At 39.9% G+C, this 21,888-nt stretch overlaps 2 long non-coding RNA genes across 2 annotated transcripts; both read right to left on the reverse strand.

The window, feature by feature from the left end:
• Positions 1–2,864: 2,864 nt before the first annotated feature.
• LOC110676154 lies at positions 2,865–4,416 on the reverse strand. Its single transcript, XR_002500108.1, has 2 exons — positions 3,320–4,416; positions 2,865–3,257 (listed from the first exon to the last, which is right to left on the reverse strand). It is a non-coding gene; the product is annotated as an uncharacterized LOC110676154 (long non-coding RNA).
• Positions 4,417–11,719: 7,303 nt separating this feature from the next.
• LOC110675367 lies at positions 11,720–12,533 on the reverse strand. Its single transcript, XR_002499416.1, has 2 exons — positions 12,175–12,533; positions 11,720–12,112 (listed from the first exon to the last, which is right to left on the reverse strand). It is a non-coding gene; the product is annotated as an uncharacterized LOC110675367 (long non-coding RNA).
• Positions 12,534–21,888: the final 9,355 nt, after the last annotated feature.

A 21,888-nucleotide genomic window follows, 5' to 3' on the forward strand; every position in this document is an offset into this window, starting at 1 on the left:
GGTCGAAAAGCAGTTACAAACATTTAAACAATCCCAAAAATATTGAGAAGAGCCCGAAATTATTTGATTTTTAGAAATGCCTTACAATTTTTTTAATCATGTGGATGTGATGTTATGCTAATATATACCATAAAACATGGAATAATGATATTCATTTTTTTTGCTGTACTTTATGCTTTGTGGCTTGAATGAATGTGATTGGGGACACAAGTCGATAAGTGATCATGAAAACACTAAACTGAGAAGCAGACTCTGTCCCAGTTGGAACATAACGCCAGAAAGAAGAAAAAAAAATAAGTATAACAGAGGATTCACTGGAATATTTGCTGCAGTATTTGCTGAAGTATTAAATTAAATTAAATTTTAAAGAATCCATCAACACATATCTAAGAAATCAATCAAGATAAATTAAAAAGAACTGAAAAAGTAATAAACTCCAAGAGATATTGCGGCAGCAACTTAACCAGGATTGCCTGATGGGATTAATTTAGAAGTTCCTAATACATCTTCTGGAAAAGCCTTGCATAAACTGTGAATTAATCCTGGAGGGATCAAATCTTGATGAATGCAAACTTTTAGAGTAAACCTTGTAGAAAATACTGAAGGTATTTCTATTATTTTGTAGAGCAAATACTGGAGAAATGATCCTATTCCAAAATCTGTGAAGGAATTTCTGGACGATTTCTGGAAGAATTAGGGATTGTTGATATTATCTCATTTTTAGATTCTTTGTTTAAAGCTGACTACAGAATTACATTTTCACTAAATTTTGAGCCTCGAGAGTATTTTTAAAAATATTTGAAAATTTCGAAAAAAAAGTTTTGAACCTGGACTACATAGCATAGAGGAACGGCAAATAAGATTGACAAGTTCACCCATGTTCGATCAGGCAATCCGTCTTTCAATGAGCTAAATTTAATGTTTGGCTTATTTTTTTTTCTCGAGATTTAGATGTGCGCAAATCGAAAAAAAATTGTTGCACTTTTCCATTGTAAAATATCCTAGGTACCCCACCAAACTTGAATCTAAATCCGGAACCAATTTTAATGGTGCATGCAACGCATTAATCAAATTTATAACTGATCTGTGATTTTTACTAAAACAAATCATCAAAATCGATCGAAAGATGGCCAAACTAGAGATTTTTGAAACTTGATGTCGGTATTGAAAAGGTTAAGACCTTTGTCTTGCGGCAATTGGCTTCCAATACTTGTAATGATATATTATCAATATTCGCATTTTTTTTAATTATGGGTCGTGAGGAAATTATGTCACGTTATAAGATGAGAGAGGAGTTGGTGGTGTGGTACAGCGTGAATAAACCTAGATTCATTTTTCGATATAAAATAATGTATGCATCTTCCTTGTTTAAGGTGAATATAAATCGAAGGCATACCTCAAAATTTCAAGAGCACAAATCTGACGAACTCGACAGCGGTTCAAGCTGAACACTTAATCGATTGGCCATCGAGTAACCAATCGATAGAGTTTTCAGCTTGAATGGACGTCTGGTTCTTTAGATTTGTGCTCTTGAAGATTTAAGGTGTGGCTTTGGATGACCCAAATCAACGCGATTTTTTACGGTGACAGCGAGTTTTATGACACAACAACGAAATCGCGGCGATTTTTGGTCGCCATCGCGGAAAAAATCGCGTTGATTTGGGAGAGCATTTACTCATTGATGCGTGCTATTAGTTTTATCTTTTATTCTCCTGCTGTTCTCATGCAGAGTTGAAAGTCACGTCATAGCGGGAAAGCAAGAGAGAGAACTAATGCGCGCATCAATAATCTGCACCACCTGAGCAAATTCAGAACATCAGGGACTCACGCTCCGCAGCTTTTTTTGACATTTGTGTACAAACAATTTTTGCGATGTATGAACGGATTTGCTCAAAAGGACACGCGATGTTCCCCGGAGGAAACCGTGATTTTGCTCTCTTCATTCTTATGGAAGATAGCATTGCGGTGGTTCATCAAACGCAGTTGTTCCTTTCCTGGGCTATTCGCCGCGAGGAATTTAGGGCAAATGGGCGTTTTTGGAAACTTCGGCAGTGCAGTTTATCATATCCTGCGGACCAGTCAATACTACAGTCATCCCACAGTTATGGATAGTACACAGATATGGATCGAAGTTGGATTAAACGGAGAATATCTCATCAAATAGAGTAGCAATTACGCAAAACCCATTTTACCTACGCGAACCATGAATCTATACACCATCGCATTCAACAATAACATGCTTAAACACATTTGTTCCATTCGTAGGAAATATAATGTCATACATATGCCTAGAAGCGTTGATTCATATTTGTGGGGCATTGAAACCCATACCACAGTTATGAATCTAAGATAAGACGATTCCTAAAGAAACGCCTAAACGTATGCTTTCACTAGCACACCATTCGTTTGCCTCGCAGATAATTTGCTGTTATAGTGTTCTGATCCATGATATGAGTCGATTTGATCCATAATACGGACCCATTTTTGACTGTAACTAGGAGTAGAAGCGAACGCTTTGACTAGTTTTGTTCGAAATTAAACTCGAATTTCGCGAAATTCCGTTTTATTCCGTTTGTTTTCAATTTTCCGTGTGTAAGACACTTTTCTAATTCACACTTACTTTTCAAATTCAGATTAAATTAAAAAAACTAAGAAAAAAGATCAAATAAAAATTACACTAAATAAAAAATTAACACTAAGAAATTTATATGATTATTTACATTTAATCCCTCTCAGGGTCTATCCGGGAGAATCGGTTATCTTCTGGGCGGACTCACTTCCCACACTAATTCAACGAAATTTAATTCACACAACAAAAGAAAGAAAATAAGGGAATCGTAGCAAAATAAATAATTACACTCTAATGATTATAAAATTCGAATTCATTTGTTTAGTTTATTTAGTAATTTACGGGAAATGGGAATAGGGTTATTTGGGATTTTTTGCACTGCACATCACCTGGCGCCGGATGGCGGATCATTTGCCGGTTGCCAACTGCTGGGGGTCTTGTCGGACGAATCGCCGTTCGAACACTCCGTGATGACCCGATTCAATGTCGACTCGAGCTGGGCACCGGGCGCACTTCTTGACGGGCGAGGGGTAGCGAACGGCCTTTCGTCGCGAACGGTTGAGGGGTGGTAGGCGGTTTCGTCGGTACGTTCCAGGGCTGATTAATCGGTACAATTATCACTGGTCAAAACCCCGCGAGGGCTGTAACTTTGGACCACTCGCGTCGCACAACACTTGAAACTTTGTTCCTGCGAAGAGGATTAACTTTCTTTAAATCAACTTAAGGTTTTAACGATTTGAACTTTGTTACCGAAAAGAGGCTTTTGCCTTCACCAACATTGGCTTTTAAGCAATTTCATGATGCTGCAAAATCTATGTCCGCGGAACATTTCCCGGGAGCGGTTTGTTTTTGCGCAGTTGGTAATGTGCGCCATGTTATTTTAGTGCAAGGAGGAAGGAATGACGATGTAGGGTTTTATGGGAGGGAATTTGAATTCAAATTTTATTTACAGATTTCATATTTTATAGTAAGGGAATAGTTATATACAAGTATTTACAACTTTTATAGTAAGGGGATAATTATTTACAAAAAAGACAAAATATAAACAAAGAATAAATATTTACATAAGAAAAAGAAGAAAATTAATATTGGGACCTATCTCAGAGGTAATAATTATCCCGGACTGGGTGAAAAAAAAACAAAGTTTTTTTTTTGTTAGGAATAGCAATATTCTAAAATTCAGTTTACAGAACAATATTCTAGTACAAGTTCTCTCCTCTTAAAGATTTACATTGATTTAGGGAAATGATTGATCCTAAACGGCAATTCTTTTTCGCAAAATCACTTAAATCTCTAAGAGTAAGCCTGCTTCTATCAGAATGCTCTTATTCGGTTTCCTGATTAGACTATCGAATTCAAGTGATGTCTGGATTGAATGGTCGCAAAACAGTTCTCTGCTCTTCGAATTTTAACTGATCCTTCGCAATGATTGTTCCTAATGCGGCAAGTGCTGTTCCGAGGGATCATGCAAAATTGGAAGAGTGAGGCTGGCTGTTGCGTGATGTGGTGTCCCTTTTGATATCAAAACTCATGAAATACTGGTTCCTAACGTCAAGCTATTAATGGGATCCGAAGGCTGTTGATTTTTAACAAAGTTATCTTCTCTTACTAATTCACATTGATTTGCAGCAATGATTGTTCCTGAACGTCAAGTGCTTTTCCTGCAAATCACTTGAATTACCAAGAGTGAGCCTGCTTGGACAAAAATGCTAGCCTTCATTTCATTTAGCTTAGATCGCGAGTTACCATGAGTTCCAAATCTATCTAAAATATCAGAAAAATTAGATTAACTATGAGACCAATTTCGATTACTAGCTCTCTGCTATTTGAAATTTAGTGTAATTTAGAGCAATGATTGTTCCTAGATGTCAAGTGCTTTCCCTCTAAATTATTTGAATTTTAGTTAGTGAGGCTCACTATCAACAGTATGAGTCATTCATTGTCGCTCGATCTGGACAGGTGATTTGTCCCGAAGTATTTCAATTAGGTACAACAAAATATGCAGTTTTTGAAATGCCATAAGACGCAAAACCATGGATCGTGCACAAAGTTATCGAATTGCCATTCACTTTCCCACTGTTAACAAGACCTTTTTTTAACCATATCAACCTTTGTTGACCAAATAATTTTATGACTACTTAATTATGCTAATGAGAATAAATTTATGAATTACTTCTCTTTTTCGGTAACATGTCTCAAGAAAACTCTTGGACCAAATTTACTAATTATGATGTTTTTTTTTTATGATTCTAGGGCGCCCTAATTCTATAATTGTTTCAATGCTCACACTCGCTGCTCTTATTTCAAGAGAACGGGTGATTTTTAAACCTAAATTTAATGAATCACTCTCGATGCTGCTTATTTCCCGTTCTCGCATGCGAGAACATATTGCAAGCAACATGAGAGGAGTTTTTAGTGACTATAAAATCGACCACCTGGGTATCGCAAAGCCTTCTGCTCTACCCTGCGCATGTCGACTCGAATGAAAAAGGCTCTTGTGTGGGTGTGAAACGTCAAAGCGTGTTTACATTTTGGATGGATGCAAGTAAAAGTGAATGATTCGTGATATTTTTGCACGATTTCACGGTTTGCTGCACGGGTTTCATCATAAACTAATGGTGATATGAATCGATATCGACAAACGTATGTGCGGGTGTAAGTTTCATTTGTTTTTGTTTATTTTCAGGTACATTGGCAGAGACAAGTTTGGAAAAATAAAGAGGAGGATCCGACAGTTGTTTTAATTGAACTAACCGGGCTTTAAATGAATCGCCGGCCAAATTCCGAGTGGCTTGCCTGTCAGATCTTCGAGGTCATATGATGAGGATCCGACCTTGGCCTTCACCTTGCAGGGAAGATACTGCTGACCGTATTTTGCGTTGTAGTTCTCTACAGCGCTGGAAGGCTTCATATTTTTCCGGTACACAAGTTGACCGACGGAGAAAGCTTTGGAAAATCGCCGACTCCGCAAATTATAGTGCTTGGTGGATGATTCGTGTGCTTTGTTCAAGTTGTTTTTGACAATATCATATATTTTTGTGAAGTTTTGTTTACGTTGCTCCTCGCGTTCACCTTCAGAGGTCTCCTGATGATGACGTGAGAGACGATGGTCATTTCCCGTTTCGGATAATTCAGTGCCGTGCGTGATAAAATAGGGCGTGAAGCCAGTGGATGTGTGTTTGGATGTATTAAGAATCATCTCGATTTCAGAGAGCTTTGTATCCCACATTCGCTGGTCTTCACGTACATATGTTCTGATGGCAGAATTTATCGTACGATTCACTCGCTCGACAGGGTTTGCCTGCGAGTGATAACGCGAGTTCAGCCAGTGTTTAATGCGGAAGTGATCTAGTAGGTCTTTAAACACCTTAGATGTAAAGACGCTACCGTTATCCGTGATGATTATCTCCGGAACGGAATTTCGATAAAACCACTGATCCTTCAGAACCAGTCTTGGGAACTGTGACCACAATTCACCACAGTTCATCGATTCTGCCATTCAACCAAAACACAAAGCAGCAGCAGCATCAATACCATCAGGCGTTGCGCTGCCAACGGTTCACACATTGCTTGACTGTTTTTGTCTCTCCACTATGACCGTTTTCGGGCAGCCATTCCAAGGTGAATGATTGAAAAAAGTGTTAAATCATTCAATCGCTAATATTTCGCTAGTGTTTTCAACTAATTGAAATCTATTAGCTCTAACAAAAAGAGCACAATCATTCCGTTGCGATACATATAAACAAGTTCAATTTCATGCTACCTTTATCGAGCAAAAATGCAAAACCCCGAAAACCGCAAAAATCGTGTCACCACTGTGCTCGAGTCATTTCGCATTCGGGGTTGAAAAACGTTAGGAAGAAGAAGATTACAGTTTTGAAAAGCCGTGACATTTTTTGGTTTTGAACGGTCATGGTTTGCTTTGGATTTTGATGGTCGTGTAGAAAGATGTAAATGTAGAGGCGGTAAATGTTTGCTCCAGTACTTTTCTCATCACTGTTCAGAACTGAACACATAGCTGAACTGTCGATTTTCCGAACGGGATGTATCATCACCCATTTGGAGAAGTAATCGCTGATTACTAGCAGGTGTTGGTTCCCCTTTTTACTTCGAGGGAGAGGACCTACATAATCGATGGATATAATTTGCCATGGCCGTGATGCTTGGCGCATTTTTCCCATCTCTGGCGTGATCGCTACATAAGAAGCTTTGGTTTCTTTGCACGTTGTACAGTTTTGAACATATTTGCGTATTTCTGAGGCCATTTTCGGCCAATAGTAACGTTTTTGGATACGATTCAGAGTCTTGTCATAGCCTTGGTGGAAGTTGGTGTCGTGGTTTTCCTGGAGTAAGGTAGGTATATTCTCGGGTAATGGAACAATTTTCCACTCAAAGCGTGAATCATACGGTTCATTCTTTGCCGTGACGAATTTCATTAGAATTCCATCATCTATGCGGAAATCAGCAAACTCATCTGGCTTATTCCTAACTTTCTCGACCAATGAGGAGTGCCAGGAGGCAGCCGGTGTATCTTGGACTACAGCTATGCTTCTTGATAATGCGTCTGGGACTACATTTTCCTTGCCTTTTCTGTGTACCACAGACATATCAAACTGCTGTAGATCCAAGCTCCACCGACTGCACCTTGAGCCCACCTTCCATTTGGTATTGAGAATGTGTGTTAGGGCAGAGGAGTCTGTGATCAGTTTAAAGTGAGAACCCTCAATATATCCTCGGAAGGCTTCTATGGCAAGCAGAGCTGCCAGTGCTTCCTTCTCGGCTGCGTGGTAGTTCCGCTGCGGAGTAGTCAGTTTATGCGAATAGTAAGATATGACCTTTTCGCCATCATCTTGCTGTTGAGTCAGGACACCAGCCACGGCGACGTCGCTGGCATCCGTCTGGATTGTAAATTTCCTAGTAAAGTCGGGACTGCCCAGAATTGGAGCGCTGACCAGTCGCTCTTTGATGGTGCAAAAGGATTTCTCTGCTTCCTCGTTCCATTTTATAATTTTCGATTTCGTTTTCAGAAGATCGGTCAATGCCGCCGTGATCATACTGAAATCGGATATAAAACGGCGGTAATAATTTACCATTCCCAAGAATCTTCTCAGTTTAGTAATGGTGTTTGGCCTCGCATATTCGACGATGGGTCGAGTCTTTTCTGGATTGGCTCGCAGACCATTAGTACTGAGCAGATATCCAAGGAATGGTATTTCTGGAACGCCAAATTGGGATTTTTCCAGATTAATTGACAAGTTCGCATCTCTTAGTCGGCGCGCAATTTCTTGGAGCAACTGCACGTGATGCTCGAATGTCTCCGTCACCACGACGATATCGTCGAGGTAGACGAAGACATACGGTTCCAATACACCGTGGCCTAGTACCCTGTCCATTAGTCTAGCTAAGGTAGCTGGACTATTGACCAGACCAAAAGGCATTCGGGTGTATTGAAACAGCCCCTTGCCTTGCACACTAAACGCTGTATATTTCCTCGAAGCCGGATGCAATGGTACTTGCAAGAAAGCTTCCGAGAGATCTATCGTTGAAAGATAGTTAGCTTTAGGAAGTTGGCTAAGAATGCGATGAGGGTGTGGCAAGGGGTACGCATCACGTACAGTACGCTCGTTGATTTTGCGAGCGTCTAAGCAGAGGCGAACTTTATTAGGCTTAATTACAGGCACGCAGTTCAGTGACCATGCTGAATTACTGCGTTCGATAATACCTGTATCAAGCAGTCGTTGCAATTCCGTGGCCACCAACCCTTGAGTTTTAGGTGACATTACATAAGGGAACTGGCGAACTGGAGGTTTGTTTCGCCATTCCTCTTGAATTTCAATCCGGTGCTCAGCCAATGGAGTCAGTGACAACTGTCCTTGGCGAGCTGGGATAAAAAGTGCTTTGATACTTTCGATTTCTTGCTTCTCCTCGGTAGTGAGGATGCAAATGGAAGATTTAGAGGGCGGTTCATAAACCTCATCGTCTACTAGGGCACACTCACCGATAGTAGGTTGAATATTGAATTTGGCCCAGAAGTCCATACCGCAAATACAACGGATGGCTAGGTTTGGTACCACTAGGGTCGGGACAATTTTGGTCACACCGTTGAAAGTGAAGGGTAAGTCAAGCTGACCACGAATTTGCAACTGTTCTCCTCCTGCGGTTCGTAATGTTATGGGATTTTGAAGTGGTGAAATTTTATGTGATTTGAAATTAGAATAGACCGAATCATCAATTATGGTAAGGTTACTACCACTGTCTAAAAGAGCTCGGATTTTATGCTCATACACCGTTACGGTGGTGTATGGACGATTGTCGTTAGGGTACGGGTAAGTAATCAGACATGTAATAGGGTCTCGTGAGTACATATCCTCAGATGCTCTTTCGAAGCAATTGGAAGGAAATGGATAATGAAATTTGCACGCACCTAGGGGTTCAACGAGCCGCGTTTTTCGCTCGCTGACATGGCGTTTTTTAAACAGTATGGGCAATTTCGAAAAGGGTAACCACGGAAACCACAATTTTCACATAGAACGGCCCTTGGGGCACGACATTCTCTGATAGAATGCCCGTATATGCCGCAGTTATAACAGGTGTTTTCTGGAGGGGGTTGATACGAATCTATGAGACATTCCAACGTCAATCTTGGTCTCTGTTGGGACTGATTATGCGTGGGTGCCTGTGTTTGATTTTTGGGCGAATTTTGATAATTTTGCCTATTCGTTTTGTTGGTACGGGGATTAGGTGGTGTTTGTGACGGTGGTTGTCGGTTTTGATTAACCTCGGCCGAATTTGGCTTGGATTTGCCTTGGCTAACGGCATTTACTGTTTTTTCTATTCCAAAAACTTTGTTGTATGCCGAGAAGTTCAATGCATCGATCTTTTGACCGGCAGCAATCAAAGAAGGCAAATCAGTTATTGGGAGAAAAGTTAATTGCTTCTTGTAGTCTATCCTTATATTTTGGAGTAGGATCTGAACCTTTTCATACTCAGGAATTTGTACGCACATGGATCGGAAAAGTTTTTCCATCTCATAATAAAATTCATGAAATGATTCACTTCTCTGCTGGCGCCGCTGATAAATTTTCATTTTTATCAGAGCGTCCAAATCGGGGTGCATGAAGGTTCGCTTCAATTCCAACACCAAATGTGGCCAATTGAGCAAACGACCTGTGGTGCGCTTGGTCATATACCACTTTAATGCAGGGCCCGCAAAAAGGTGAACAGCGGATTCAAATAGCTCAACCTCGGACACATGTTCGGCTAGCGAAAAGGTCTGAACGATTTCTAAAAACTCATTGAGATTGATACCCTGATCAGTTCCCTCATATTTGGTTATTTTCCACTGCGAAACAGGTAAGGTGTGACGTGAAGGGTTAGATGGTGCTGTTGATGGATACGTTGGGTAAGGCGAGAATGGAATAGGAATTTGAGGGTAATGTGAATGAGTTTGGTAAGTATTTTAAGGTGGGTTATTAGTTTGAGGTGCCATTGTTGGAAAACTAGGATTGAACCAAGACTGTGAACTGGTTGGATGATTTCTGGAATCAATTGACGGAATTTGAGGGATGGATTGCGTTGTCGATTTAATTTGAGGAATATTTTGATAGGAATTTGAAAAATATGTATAAGGCGGGTTTGTGAACCCAACTGAAGGTTGATTTGCCGGAGTTAAGTTCGAATCCACCTGTGGTGTTGTGTGACTCATGGGCCTGCCTGAATTTGTAACTGTAGCTTGAGTTGCTAATAAGCGTAAGTTGGCTAATTCAGTTTCAAGCTGTTCGATACGAATTTGAAATGATGCAGAGCTGAGATTCTGATTTGAAACAGAATCCAGATTCTGATTTGAAACTTGATTCGATGCTTGGGCAGGTTCTTGAGTGATAATATGGCGGTTTGAAGACTCTGGGTTCACAGTGAACAAATTAATCAAAGCCTGTTCATTGTCAACTTCATGTTCGGTATTAGAAGGGTTTGCATTTTCTGTGTAAAACTCTTTTTGTAAAATTTCGGTAATGTCAACCAATAGAGCTTTCAAAAAGCTACTCTCTTCTGTGCTAATATTTTCCACTTTTAACAACTGGTATACTCTATGCCCGTAATGTAAAAGCCTGGTTTTACATTTGGTTCGTACAACTCGATCATTTTGTTTCACCATTTCAGAAAGCTCCTGAAACTTTTTTTCACAGATTGTCATTTCCTCTACTTTATTTCCCACAAATCCTGCATCCAAATGCTTTTTCTCTTGCTTTTCAAGCTTGAGATGCTCACGTAAGCTCCTACGTCTGCGTGAGAAAGACGCATCATCACGAATCACTATATTTCGCAAAGCCAATTCACAAAGCAGTCCATCGTTTTCTAAATGGTCCACCCTTATATCATGGTACCACACTAAAATCATTTCACTTGCATGCAAGTAATCTGGACGCATCATAGCCATTGCAAAAAAATATGCTACTCACAAAATATATCGATAGATGAAGAAGTAATTCACAAAATAATCAATGCAGTATGAAGAAAAGTAATTCACAAAAGAAACTAATTCAATTTAAATCTATTCACTAAAGGTCACTATTGTTCACAAATAATTCAATGGAAATAATTCAATAGAAATAATTCAATAAAGGTCTATTCATAATGGGTCATTGTATCAATAGGTATTCATAATGGCAATTGTTCAATTCACAAATTATAATCCAATTGTTCCACTATTGTTTCTGCACACAAAAGAACGCAATTTGTTGTAACTATTTTTTTCTGATTTCAGATAGAATAGAAATTTAACGAATTTCGATTTCTCCCGGAGCACATTTGAAAAAGGTTCTAATTTAATCCTAAAGTAGAAATTTTTTCAATCACTAATTCACGTTGGGCGCCATTTGTAAGACACTTTTCTAATTCACACTTACTTTTCAAATTCAGATTAAATTAAAAAAACTAAGAAAAAAGATCAAATAAAAATTACACTAAATAAAAAATTAACACTAAGAAATTTATATGATTATTTACATTTAATCCCTCTCAGGGTCTATCCGGGAGAATCGGTTATCTTCTGGGCGGACTCACTTCCCACACTAATTCAACGAAATTTAATTCACACAACAAAAGAAAGAAAATAAGGGAATCGTAGCAAAATAAATAATTACACTCTAATGATTATAAAATTCGAATTCATTTGTTTAGTTTATTTAGTAATTTACGGGAAATGGGAATAGGGTTATTTGGGATTTTTTGCACTGCACATCACCTGGCGCCGGATGGCGGATCATTTGCCGGTTGCCAACTGCTGGGGGTCTTGTCGGACGAATCGCCGTTCGAACACTCCGTGATGACCCGATTCAATGTCGACTCGAGCTGGGCACCGGGCGCACTTCTTGACGGGCGAGGGGTAGCGAACGGCCTTTCGTCGCGAACGGTTGAGGGGTGGTAGGCGGTTTCGTCGGTACGTTCCAGGGCTGATTAATCGGTACAATTATCACTGGTCAAAACCCCGCGAGGGCTGTAACTTTGGACCACTCGCGTCGCACAACACTTGAAACTTTGTTCCTGCGAAGAGGATTAACTTTCTTTAAATCAACTTAAGGTTTTAACGATTTGAACTTTGTTACCGAAAAGAGGCTTTTGCCTTCACCAACATTGGCTTTTAAGCAATTTCATGATGCTGCAAAATCTATGTCCGCGGAACATTTCCCGGGAGCGGTTTGTTTTTGCGCAGTTGGTAATGTGCGCCATGTTATTTTAGTGCAAGGAGGAAGGAATGACGATGTAGGGTTTTATGGGAGGGAATTTGAATTCAAATTTTATTTACAGATTTCATATTTTATAGTAAGGGAATAGTTATATACAAGTATTTACAACTTTTATAGTAAGGGGATAATTATTTACAAAAAAGACAAAATATAAACAAAGAATAAATATTTACATAAGAAAAAGAAGAAAATTAATATTGGGACCTATCTCAGAGGTAACACGTGGAAATATTTTAACAATTTAGCGAAACGAAACGAAATAGCAAAATACAAATTTCGCCTGTGCGAGTTCCGTGGAATTCCGCGGAATTTCGTTTCGAAGCGTATTTGACGGAATCATTCGGTATTTCGCATACCCTTAACCAATGTGGGGAATGGGGAGGAAATGTTGTTGCACTTATACTAGCCCACTGTAGACCATGGAGTCCGACTGCATCTACGCCAGTTCATGCGGAGTGTATGGATTGGGGGAAAAGGCATGGCAGAGAGGTTTGCTTTTGTGGTTAGCAGACTGCCTATGTATCAGGCGTAAGGAAAGGCATGCGCGTGGAAGAATGGAAGCGTTAGGGAAACGGTTTCTTGTCCGTCTCTGGTTCTAGTGTTTGCTATGAACGAATAGTTTGAGTGTGATAGATTTAGAATGGAAGATAGAAGCAAGTGAGAGATATACAACTACAAAGTACGAGGAAAGGGACGGGCCTGGGATTGAACCCATGACCTTCTGCTTGTGAAGCAGAAGCGGTAGCCATCAGACCACCAACCCCGTTCAAGATCTCCTGCCTAAATCCCCCAAATTCGGAACAACTGACCACGATAGGTGGCACTCTTTGCTTCCTTGCTTGAATCAAAGAGCCTGGGCTAGAGGCTGCTTCGATTTGGTGTTCGGAAAATTTGTCTAGAGCATCGAACTGATTGCTCATTTCGATACAATTATTCATTTCACCCTTGGAAGAAACTTCGCATTCCGGGGAAGCGTCCTTTCTTCCATTCTTGCCACGTGTAGTGACAGTTTTGAAACCCACTTTTTTGGAAGGAAGTAGTGAATTCAGAGATTTACTCTTCCTTTTGTTAGTTGTTGATACCATGTTTAGTTAATAAACGAGAAAGACGTGACCTTCGAGAGGTTTTTTTCCAAGACGGTGTCCAAGAAGAATTATCACCGCTAGCTTTCGCCAACGGGTCCAACGAAAAATCGAAGGCACGGGTCCAAACAAGGATCGTAAAGGGATCAATAGTAGAAAAAATAGTACTGAAAAGTACTGTTTTAGTAGCACTGAAAAGTACCGTTTTTAATTTTAGCACTGAAAAGTACTGTTTATGTAGCACTGAAAAGTACTGTTTTATTGCTTTAGGTAGTTTTTAAGAAAACTTCCAAGAGCAGAGAGAATTCGTGGTACACGTGGCACGAAGGTACGATGCGCACGAAACCGGCACAGCTGTTCCATCTCCTCGCACTCCATCTCGAAAACGCCGTCCGGCGTTTTTTCTCTCGAAAGAGGCGGGTCTGCTGTTGCCGTTTCTGTCTATAACATTCCACATTCTGTTAGGTTCCTTGCTGGAGCATGACCACCAGCGCTGCATTCTTCTCCTCCAGAATCTCCCTACACTCCTTGTCGAACCAATCGTTCCGTCGACTCCATCCCACGTGCCCGACGTTGAGCTTAGCAGTCCTCAAGAGGGGCATCATCCAGCTCACCTTCTTCCGGTAATGCAGCCTCGAGATACTGAGCGTACGCATTTGTGACATCCAATTGCTTAAACCGCTCTAGGTCATACTGCGGTGGCCGGCGGTACCATATGTTGTTAACGACGGAGAGTTTTGGGCGCAGTTTAACCATCACCAGATAGTGGTCAGAGTCGATGTTAGCGCCACGATAGGTCCTGACGTCGATAATGTTGGAGAAGTGCCGTCCATCAATCAGAACGTGGTCGATTTGTTATTCTGTCTGCTGTGTTGATCTCCAGGTGTATCGGTATGGAATACTGTGCTGGAAGTAGGTGCTACGAATAGCAATATTCTAAGCCGTTTTCGTTCCGGTGGGCGCTGAACTTCCCAATAGTCGGTCTGAATTCCTTCTCCTGGCCAACCTGTGTCGTACTTGCGTTCGAGCTGCGCGTTTAAAGCGTCTCCGCGTAAAAAATCATCACTCCGGAAGAGGGCTGTGCACGTTTATTATGATGAAATTGAAAAACCGGCCTTTGAGCCTCAACTTGCACATTCTCTCATTGATCGGCCACCACCCGAACACGCGCCTTTGCATATCACCCATCACTATCAAAGCTGTTTCCAGCTCGTGTGCTTTGCCGCAGCTCTGGTTGATGGTATTAGAGTTTTCAATTTTCCCGGGATTTGACTTCCCGGGAAACAGGAAATAAAATTTTTAATTCCCGGGAATTCCCGGGATCCCGGGAAATTCTTAAAACCTGTAAATTAAGCTAATTTGATGCAGTTTTTTATTTTTTTTTATACTTAATGTATATTATGGGTCCTACTTTATAAGTCGAGTCGATCGAAATGACTCGACTGAAATCACTGTCGACCAAAAAATTCGCTCGACACGGCTCTGTCACTCGAGTTTTTCGACAGTTGTCATTCTATGTGACCGGAGAGTTCTGTTTGATCTTTCGACCTTGACGCTTGCTTCTGCGGGAGCGAGTGACGAGGGCAGGATCAAACATGTCGTGCGTCGGTCGAGTGAAGTGAAAAAGTTCCGCGATCTGTTAATTCTGTTTGATCTTCGACCTTGACGATTGCTCCTTGGCAGTGCGTGAAGAAAGTCCGAGCAGTCGTCAGTTGTTTTCCCTCTCGGGTCGTGCGCCTATTTTCTCTGAGTGCTTTTATATAGCCGAGCAAACGAGTTAAGCTGAATGTGGATTGTTGCTGCCCAGTCAAGGATGACGGATCAATTGGTGAGCTCGTTTCATGCTACTATTTCTAATCTATAAAATATGTATGACTGCACATTTAATCGATACAACGGTAGGACGTAAATATGATTTTTCAACAAACTATGAATGGTTCGTCACTGTGAGTGTCGACATAAACTCTAATTCATGAATTATTTATGTTTAACATTTTTTTGTTTACAAAACACCCCTTTCTTTTTATCTTTATTTTTGTAATTATAAAAAAAAACTTTGAATGGTTCAACACTACAAGTGTAGACTTGCGAAAGGTTCAATTTATTCAACAAACTTTGGATGGTTCGCCACTGTAAGTGTCGGCATAAGAATAAGAGTGTTCTGTGATGTTCCAGCCAATCGAGTTTTTGATTCTTTTCAAATAAGTAAAATATAATAACACATGCTTTCGTCCTGACAGCTGTAGGAATGTTACATTAAGATATTTGTTCAACAAACTTTGAATGGTTCGTCACCTCAAGTGTCGGCATAATTTTCCTTTACATAGAAATTGTTCATATCAAATGAAAATATTATATTTTCATAAAAGCATATTTATATTTGACAAAAAACTATTTATCATGGTCTAATCACTTATTAAAGTGAATCCTTTGACCCAACGATCCTCCCCATTAACAAACATCCTTCCCCCCTTTGTGGAGATGCAGAGGCAAACACGGTCTCCAAATAGCAAAGGTTACACACTAACATTCCTTCCCTCAATCCCACCTGACTACAAGGACGTGGCCGGCGCCGTTATTGACCCTGTATAAATAGAGGCACTGAATTATGCACACTGAAGAAGATTATGGCCAATCCCAGCCGAACTTCTAGTTGATTCTTTGTGCATTTTCACTGACTTCGGTCAATCACGGAATAGCAACCATTGATATGTGTAGTCAGTCTAAGCTAAGCTAAGCTTAGTTGTCATTCTATGTGACCGGATTACTATGGCAGTCGACGTGTGACATCTGAAATATGATATGATGCTTACTTTGATCGACAATGAATACAGATGAGTCACTTGAGATTGCTCGATTTTAAAAATAGACCCCTATATTTTAGGACAGTAAATAAGCACGATTGTTTCTCTTATTTGTGAGTAATTTATCTATGTTTCTACAAAAATTCTGTTGGCTTCGTTTTTTGATAGTTGAAGCCTTCATCAGGTCATGCTAGACAAATCATCTTAAATTCAAATAATACTTGCCAACATTTAGGAGTCTATTTTTGTAAATCGAACCATTTTATGTGATTCGTCTGCAGTCACTGTCGAAAACACATATTTCAGAAGTCACCCATCGACTACCATATTAATCCTGTCACATAGATTGGACAGCTGTCGAATAATTCGAGTGACAGAGTCGTGTCGAGCGAAATTTTTTGATCGACAGTGACTCCAGTCGAGTCGTTTTTGATCGACTCGACTTATAAAATAGCCCTCTATCAATCATTTCAAACACTATAATAAAAGCCAACTAGAGCCTTTCGCTAAAAATGGTGACTGTTACATTTAATAGAAACCGTAAGCGAGATGGATCAACGAGGTCCGAGCTCGTATAGAAATAACAAAAATATAGAAATCATAAAAAGTCTATAAACCTACTCAAATCATGGAATAAATCTCTCGAAAGTTCCTTTATATTGTATTGCATATGAACTTTTTTGGAAAAACATATCGTCAAAAATATATGCATTTATTAACCCGTATAGGCCTGAGTGAAAGAAAAAATACTAAAACTCTCACCGCTCAGCGAATACTTAACGGATTTCAATATTTTTTTGTCAGTATACTCGTACACATATCTAGTTTCTAAAAGTGGTCAAAGGATTTCGGGAATGTTCATGTGGCCGGAGTTATTGCGGTGGATCACTAGGTCAGGTCGGGTGACAAGGGTTCTGTGCTTCTGTGCCCCTGGAGGTAGGCAAATTTCAAGTCACAGATAATTTCCAGAATCGGCTATAATGTGGCCACTATATCAAGAAGTTTTAAGAAAAAAGCATCAGCGTAAACCTTCTGATAATCGATTAAATTGAATAATTATATCAACTGCATTTGATTTATCAATTTAAAATGACCATTTTCGGGTCCCCAGAAAGCCTCAATGTTATGATAAAGTGCACAGATCCTTACATCTTATTATCTCATTCCCTACAAGTTTGTATCTTAACATCTGTGTCAAGCTTATAGGAATGCATTTTAGTTTACTATTATGTTCGATCTTTACTTTTAGAGATTTGAAACGGTTTAGTACCTAACAAATCTAGAGCCGGTTCTTCAGGGCATTAAATCCGAGTGGCCGCATCTGGTACACTCTAAACGGTGCAAAAGTATTAATTTATAATGTTGAATATCAGATCATATCAGATCTTAATGATTTATTCAAATTAGAATGATTGCCATTGGAAATAAATAAAGATAACTTGGCATGTCCCAAAAAATCGCCTTTTTCTACCCGACTTGACCCAGTAACCCACCGCAATAACTCCGGCTACAGGAGTATTCCCGAGTTCCTCTGGCCACTTCTAGAAACTAGATATGTGGGCCAGTATGCAGACAAATAAATATTTGAAACCATTAAGTATTCGCTGAGTGGTAAGGGTTTTTGTATGTTTGCTTTCACTCAGGCCTATACGGGTTAATAACTATTTGATAACGAAAAAAAAAACACCAATAAACATCAAAATATAATTAGTAAACTAGTTATATATTGGTTATAGGATATTGGTTGGTATGATGTGAAAAGTAAATTGTGCGATAGTTTACTTGAATATATATGCTTAATTCTTCATTGAGACAGAGCTTCCCGGGAAATACGGGAATCCCGGGAAATAGAAAATCATTTCCCGGGAAACGGGAATCCCGGGAAATCTCATTTCCCGAGAAATGTTCCCGGGATTGAAAACTCTAGATGGTATGGTTACCTCTGAACGTTCGCACCATTGATCCCTTCCTATACATTTGCTGCAACGCTGCAATGCCGATTCCACGGTCCTTCAACACATCGGCGAGTATGCGTGTGCTCCAGATGAAGTTGAGAGATTTGCAGTTCCACGTTCCGAGCTTCAATCGCTAGTCCGTTACGTTGCTGTGGTATTCCCCGTTTGTCCCGATTCGTATTCTCTCGTTGATTATTCGTTGCTTGATTTGTTTTACGGCTGGCTTGCAGGGCCTGACACCAACCCCCTAGATTTCCGGAGGACCATTCCCCCTGAATGTTCGGAGAACCAAAGTGCACAGTTTAGCTTAGAGTCCTTCTCTGGCACTCGGACGATGATCAGCCGCCTCTGACATGAGGAACAGACGCTATTGGAAGCCGCTCCTATCATAAAGTACAGACGCAGAAACAAATCCCTTCTTCCCTGTCAGCATACGACCAAAGTTCCCACCGGGGTTGGATACCCGATCTTTCCTAAAGTTACACGTACCCCGGCCAGTACCTCGAGGAGGTAGGGATAGAAGTTGCTGGGTAAGAGGCTTCAATATTAGCGATTTCTAATAGTGTTTCAAATAACTGATACAATTCTTAATTTTCATGCAATAAGTATTACATACAAAACAGTTCAAAGTTCCAATTTTAAACGGTACGATTCGTGCTTTAACATTGCAATTGTATGTTTCTATGTTGTGTTATTGAATTTAGTAGGTTGGATCCGACATTAATTGACCTGTGGGGTGATGGTATAATTTAAAATGTTTCAATAAATATTGTGTAAGTCATTGGAATCGGGCAGCAGTTTCCAAAATTACGTAATTCTGCAATGGACTGCACTATTATGCACATCCATCAAACGAAAACGAAACCAATCACGTTAGAAGCACCATAACCAATTTCCAAACACTTTATTATCTAGTTGGTTTAATTAATCTAATAAAACAACAGAAGCAGCATGACGCAACTTTTGTATATTTTCTGCTCAACCTAAGGTGTGGCTTTAAACCTTAACAAATCTTTTTCCAACATTAGCATCAATCAAAATCAAATGGATGTGATTTTCGATGTAGCTACCGTATAATTTGAAGCTACTTGCGCCCAGAACTTGAACTGCCAATTTTGTTGCAATAAATCTTGCCACTCATTTCAGGCTGCACGTTTGCCCAGAACCCGCCAAATCGAGGGCCGTGCCACAACATGATCTGCTCATAAACACGTGCAGCTGTATCGAACATCTTTCGGAATTCCAGAAGCAGCCAGATTTGCACCCAACCAGCTCTCGATAATTATAGTTTGCTGATATGCCTTTGGAATTGAGCATCGATTGGCTGGTAGTTTGATTTACGAGCCATGAAACAAGTTACATCGATATTTTATTGTCGCACTCACAGAACCGACTAATTGAACATGCATCGATCATCAATCATCATCGGTGACGAATCTTATTAGGAATTCAGAAGAATTGGTGCTAATCAATAGATGATGAGGTGATCCTACTCAAAGTGCGTTCATTTGATTGACTAAAGATCAATTATCGAAAACAAATGAATACTCGCGGTAATGCAAAGAAAATCAATTCCAATTGCGGTTGTTTGCTTTGTTGTTCAGTTTTCAACAGGAAGACAAAAGACTAAGTGCATGGAAAGGTAAAAGGCGCAATCTACATAATTGCACTTTGATAAAACAATCACATACGATTCAACACGTGAATGGATGTGTATGCTGATGACTCCGGTTGATTGTTCTGTGGCGCGAAAATTACGTTGATTCATCGCGAACAAATATGACAGGTGATCGTGAGCTTGTTGGTCATTGTAGTGGCAATATAAAAGAATGCAATGTTGAATACTCCTTTTGTGATCTTTATTTGTCGTTGAAGATTAAGTACGGTATGACCCATAAACATATGCGAAAATTTTACGAATATGCATTGAGTATTCACAAGTGTTATTTTTTTGTAGGTGAATGTAATTTCAGATTGCTGTAGTATATTCTGACTTGACTTCGCTATATATTTAATACAATTTTTGTCATATTTTTACCATCTTAAGCAAAAGAAAGGTTAAAAAATGACTCTAAGAGTAAGAAAAAGCGTTTGATTTGTTCTGTCATAGGTGATGGCGGAAGTAATAGAGAACGTGTTTTCCATGGCCACATTGACATATTTTGCCAGGGTCATGGTCTTAGAAGCATTTGCGTCTTATAGGATTAATGTACTTTCATCAAATTTCAATAAAAAGAAAATACCGAAGTTCATTTGAACTTTTTAAAGAAGAAATGTGTTCCTTTGATTAGATACAACTAAGATGAACATCGGCTTATTATTTTACAGAGTCGCATATCATACTTACACATAACATATAAGACGGTGCTTCAGATTAAGCAGATTAACTCTCACGCTACTATGAGTAAAAAACACCCCCTGAACGACGGTGACTCCAAACCAGCGTTATATATGTAAAAAAAACGTATCATTAGAGTGTTGTTTGATCCTTCGACCTTGACGCTTGCTTCTGCGGGCGCGGACGATGAGGGCAGGATCAACCGTGTTGCGTGCCGTTCGCGTAGCAAGGTGAAATAGTGTCGCGGATCGCGGAACGCGTAGTAGTGTTTGATCTTTTTATCTAGTCGCTTGCTTCCATATGGGGGCGAGTGACGAACACTTGTTCGGCGTTCAATGCGTTTATCGAGTAATATCGCGAATCCGGTTAGGTGCATTCATTTCAAATTATATACTTATTCTGGACAAACATTTGAAAAGGGCCCAAGAGGTCTTGAGCCTTTTTTTAGAAACGTTGCTGTTGAGCCCTTCTTAGCCCGCCCACGCAAACTAACACCACTAACAGAAAGATTGATGTTAGCTCTTCCTGATAGTGGTATTGGTGAGCGTGATCGAGTTGAATTGGGCTCAACAGCGCCTTGCAAAGCCAATGTTTACCAATGTCGATGTGCCCTTTTGAAATGTTTGTCCAGACTTATCGTTTACCAAAACGAATCCCTCCCCCATATCCAAACTCTCAGTGTTTACTTGTGGAAGTGCAGAGGACTTCTCGGCTTCCATAAAGCAAGTAACACGTCAACATTTCCTTCCCATCCCTAAATTGACCTGCATTCGGACGCAGCCAGCGCCGTTATTGTTTGTTATAATAATGAGAGCACCAGTACTTACACATTGAGGATGCTACTGATCCCGAGTAGCGACTGTTGGTTCCCTGTGTAAGTACAGTTGTTCTTGCAATAACGGAGTAGCATATGCGGGCGGTCAATCATGCTCATGCTCATGCTAAAAAAAACAATATTTGTCCAAATGTTGAAACTATTTCACCAACGAAACCATTGAGGGCTGAAGTTTATAGAAAAATAACAAACATGACCGTAGTAAGAGAAACGGTCAAATATGGCCAACCCCCTAAATGTTATGGATATAAAATCGCTTTGAATGTTGATATACAGGCAAACGGGACTAAGAAATATGGCATACCCCTTTAAAACCTTATATTATGTGTAATATTACGACGACTACGACTCTGTTCGACTTTTTTGTTTGCAATTTTGGCCTTGAATATTGCCAACGGTAAAAAAAAAACAATTAAAATTTATTTGACTGACGGATAATATGACGGAGATATGAGCTCTGAACCATTGTATTTAACGCTCTTTTTTAGGCAGAGATTTTTACATTTTTACAAACACTTTGTTTCTTGCTACGACTAAGTAGAGAATTTTTATCCAAATA

Source organism: Aedes aegypti, chromosome 2, assembly GCF_002204515.2.
Source record: "Aedes aegypti strain LVP_AGWG chromosome 2, AaegL5.0 Primary Assembly, whole genome shotgun sequence".
NCBI lineage: Eukaryota > Metazoa > Arthropoda > Insecta > Diptera > Culicidae > Aedes > Aedes aegypti.